General features: G+C 39.9%; 1 non-coding gene across 1 annotated transcript; it reads left to right on the plus strand.

Moving 5' to 3' along the window:
- The first annotated feature begins 960 nt into the window (after window positions 1–960).
- Window positions 961–1124, plus strand: LOC138810930 (U1 spliceosomal RNA). The gene has a single exon (XR_011367271.1). It is a non-coding gene; the product is annotated as a U1 spliceosomal RNA (small nuclear RNA).
- The last annotated feature ends 3189 nt before the right edge of the window (window positions 1125–4313 follow it).

Raw genomic sequence — 4313 nt, forward strand, 5'->3', positions numbered from 1 at the left:
TCTCATCCTGTAATCATAAGCTGATAAGATCATGGTTGGAATCCAGCCGAAGAGGGAAAGCCAATGAGACCTTATCTCTAAATAACCACCAAAAAGAAAGAACCAGACCTGTGGTTGAAGTGGCAGAGCACTAGCCTTGAGCACAAAAGGTCAGAGATAGTGTCCAGGGCCAAAGTTCAAGCCCTGAAAAAGTACCCCCGCACCAAACACAAAATCATACCCAGGGCTGGGATTCCGCTTAGCAGCCTACCATGCATGAGTTTTGATCCAGAAAACAAGTAAAGGAGGGATTGGGTGAGGGAAGAGAGAGGGAGGGAGAAAAGGAGAGGGAGACATAAGTACATATAGAAAAGTGGGTAGCTCTTCATAATAAATTATATTCACTAAGGTACATGGTCAGGCAAACATTTTCTGTAAAGGAAGAGAGTAACTACCTCCATGCCTTGAGAGCTACATGATATGCCGTAAGTATTCCATTCCTCTATGGCAGTGTCTCAGGGGACACAGATAGAATGAATTCATTAAAACTTTACTAACATTTACTGAAACTTGAATTCTATTTTTATTTGAAATATGTCTAGTATAACTGTGTGTCTGAATTTTTAATTTTATGTAATTTTGCTTACTGTAGGTATTGTCACTTACAGCTTTGTGGCTGGCTACTCAGCTGAGGAGAACAAGTTTGGCCTCTGATGAAGTCTTAGAGCACCTCCAGTGTAATCCAGGAATACAAGCCACGTAAGTCACTCAGCTTTTTGGTAGTCACAGTAAGAAACAGTAAAATAAGAAAATAAATAAAAATTACAATTAAAAACACCAAAGGAGCTTTAATCAAAATCAGCAAAATTTATCTAGTATTTAAAGCTTAATCCTCAGATTTCAGCATTCTGAGTAGCTAGTATTACAAATGTGAACTACTCTCATGTGTTTGTTAGTTTTTAAAATACCAAGTCAGCATTGTTACTTACCTGGCAGGGGAGATACCATGATCATGAAGATGGTTTTCCCAGGAAAAGATTAATCTATTACATTCCAGATGTGCTAACTCCTGTGATTTCCTCAAATGTGAGAAATTCGACTGCATAATTTGTGGTAGTGGAGGACTGTGTTAGTGCTCTACCCTGGATAACTAACTAGATAGATAGATAGATAGATAGATAGATAGATAGATAGATAGATAGATAGATAGATAGATAGCATTGTATTTTATATTGGCCTCATCTCCTGTCCTGCACTCAGCAGTCACTTGGTCCTAAGGACGATTGTAAAGGATGAGGTACTTCTAGGCCTACTTTGTAGTTGCTAAGGAACTACAAGGAGTAGATAAATCAGCTAGAACTCATCATGAGAAAATAAATGAGGAAGTTGGGTGCAGGTGGCTTACACATGTAATGCAAACTACTCAAGAGGCTGAGATCTGAGGATTCCAGTTCAAAGCCAGCCCAGGTAGGAAAGGTCATGAAATTCTTATCCTCAATTAACCACCAGAAAACCAGAAGTGGGCTCTGGCTCAAGTGGCAGAGCATTTCATTTGTCCTGAAGAGGTCAGGGACAGCACCTAAAGTTCAAGTCCCATGACTTACAAAAAATAAAAAGAAAGAAAACAAATGGGTGACCAGAGACAATGGCTCATACCTGCAATTCTAGCTAGTCAGAAGGCTGAGATCTGAGGATCAAGGTTCAACACTAGCCTGGGCAGGAAAATCTATGAGATTCTTATTTCCAATTAACTATTGAAAACCATAAGTGACAATGTAACTCAAAGCCGTAGAGCACTAGCCTTGAGCAGAAAAGATCAGGGACAGGATCCAGGACCTGAGTTCAAGCCCCACAATCGACAAAAAAATAAAAAAAAAAAGAAGAAGAAGAAGAAGAAGAAGAAGAAGAAGAAGAAGAAGAAGAAGAAGAAGAAGAAGAAGAAGAAGAAGAAGAAGAAGAAGAAGAAGAAGAAGAAGAAGAAGAAGAAGAAGAAAGAAGAAAAAGTAATGAGAGGACACCTTAATGAAATAGCTAGGCAAGGACAATATAGAGAATAACTCCTCCCTTCCTTCTTTTCTTCCTTCTATTCCTTCACATCCTTTCCCCTTCTATCCTAGAATTTATACTCAGAGTCCCATGATTTTAGGTAGGTACTCTACATGATGAGCCATACACCTGCTTTTTTTTTTTTTGCTTTAGTCATTTTTTTTTCATTTTTTTTGGGGGGTGGGTGTGGGGAGGTCCAGTCATGGGGCCTGAACTCTGGGCCTGGGCGCCGTCCCTCCGTTCTTCAGCTCAAGGCTAGCACTCTACCACTTGAGCCTCAGCGCCACTTCCGGCTCTTTTCTTTTTGCTTATGTGGTGCTGAGGAATCGATCCCAGGGACTCAGGCATACAAGGTCAGCGTTCTACCACTGAGCCACCTTCCCAGCCCTCATTTTTCTTCTGTTGGTTATGTGACTTGAATTCTGTGCCTGGGTGTTGTCCCTGAGCTCTTCAGCTCAAGTCGAGGGCTCTACTGTTTGAGCCACAGTACCACATCTCATTTTCTAGTGGTTTATTGGAGATAAGAGTCTCATTGTGCTGTCTGGGCTGGCTTTGATCTGTGATCTTCAGATCTCAACTCCTGCATAGCTAAGATTACAGGCATGAGCCACCTGCGCCCGGCTCACTTTAGTCATTTTTACGTTAGGGTTTTAAATCTATGACCAGGTCGGCATGGACCACAATCCTCCTTTTTACCATTTCTGAGTAGATGAAATAAGAAATACAAGGCATTGGGTTCAAATATTGATTGAGATCCAATATTTTGAATGTTTCCAGGGCTAACATCAAATCATAATCCTCTCTGTATCAGCCAAGACACAGCAGATAGCATTACAAGTGTGAGCTCCCAAACCTGGCTCAAATTTCTGATGACTAAAACATCTGAACAAAGTTTTTTTTTTTTTATTGTGAAAATACTGTACAGAGGGGTTACAATTACATGGGCAAGATAGTGAGGATATTTCTTATCGAGCATTGTAGCCTCCTACTTTGTTTACCCTTCCCATCACTTCCCATCCTCCCTCCCTCCCTCATACAATCCTCCCCCCACCCCCAAGTTGTAAAGTTTGTTTTTGACATGACAACTTGTACTTCTCATTGTTGCAACAGGTCCACCTGTATCCTTATTTAAACGACTTTATTTTTCCCCTTCCCCTCCACAAATTATACCGACATCAAATACAATGAAAGCATGGGTTATACGATGGGGGAGGGACATACAAAGCAACAAAGAAATAATCTAATAATTGCGGTAGAAACAAATGCATGAAAGAAAAAAAAACATTTAAAATACATATCTTAGGGTTCATTTTCCTAACATCACCTTATCTGAACTTTTCTGCTTGACTCATACATATACTAGATATTGCAAATAAGGGAAATCATGGGACCTATGTTTCTTTGGGCTTGGCTTACATCACTTAACATAATTTTTTCCAAGTCTTTCCATTTCCTAACAAATGGGGCAATGTCATTTTTCCTGATGGAGGGATAGAATTCCATTGTTTATATATACCACATTTTCTTGATCCATTCATCTACTGAGGGGCATCTGAATTGGTTCCACATCTTAGCTATGGTAAATAATGCTGTAATAAACATAGTTGTGATGGTAGCTTTAGTGTGGTCTTGTTTGTAGACTTTTGGGTAAATGCCCAAAAGTGGGACTGCTGGGTCATATGGGAGCTCTATGTGGAGTCTTTGAGGAACCTCCATACGACATTCTAAAGTGGTTGAACAAGTTTATACTACCACCAACAATGAAGTAAGGTTCCCTTCTGTCCACATCCCCTCCAGCATCTGTTGTTATTAAAGTTCTTGATTTTTGCTATTCTAACTGGGGAGAGGAGGTATCTCAATATTGTTTTGATTTGCATTTCTTTTATGGCTAGGGAGGTTGAGCATTTCTTCATGTGTCTATTGGCCATCCTTCCTTCTCCTTCAGAGAAGTTTCTCTTTAATTCATTAGCCCACTTATTTATTGGGCAGTTGTTTCATTGAGGATTTGTTGTTGGGGGATTTAATTTTTTGAGTTCAAAGTATATTTTAGATACGAGACCGTTGTCTGTTGTATGGCTAGTGAAGATCTTCTCCCAATCCGTGGGCTTTCTATTGATCTTGCTAGCTATGTCCTTTGCCATGCAGAAGCTCTGCAACTTCATGCTATCCCATTTGTCCAACGTTTTTTGATTTGTTTTGTTTCCTGGTCTCTATTAAGAAAATTTTGGCCTGAGCCAAGGAAACCTAGGGTTTCTCCTATTCCATCCTGTAATGATTTCAGAGTGTCT

This window comes from Dipodomys merriami, unplaced genomic scaffold (genome assembly GCF_024711535.1).
Source record: "Dipodomys merriami isolate MVZ:Mamm:240054 unplaced genomic scaffold, mDipMer1.0.p SCAF_510, whole genome shotgun sequence".
Taxonomy (NCBI): domain Eukaryota; kingdom Metazoa; phylum Chordata; class Mammalia; order Rodentia; family Heteromyidae; genus Dipodomys; species Dipodomys merriami.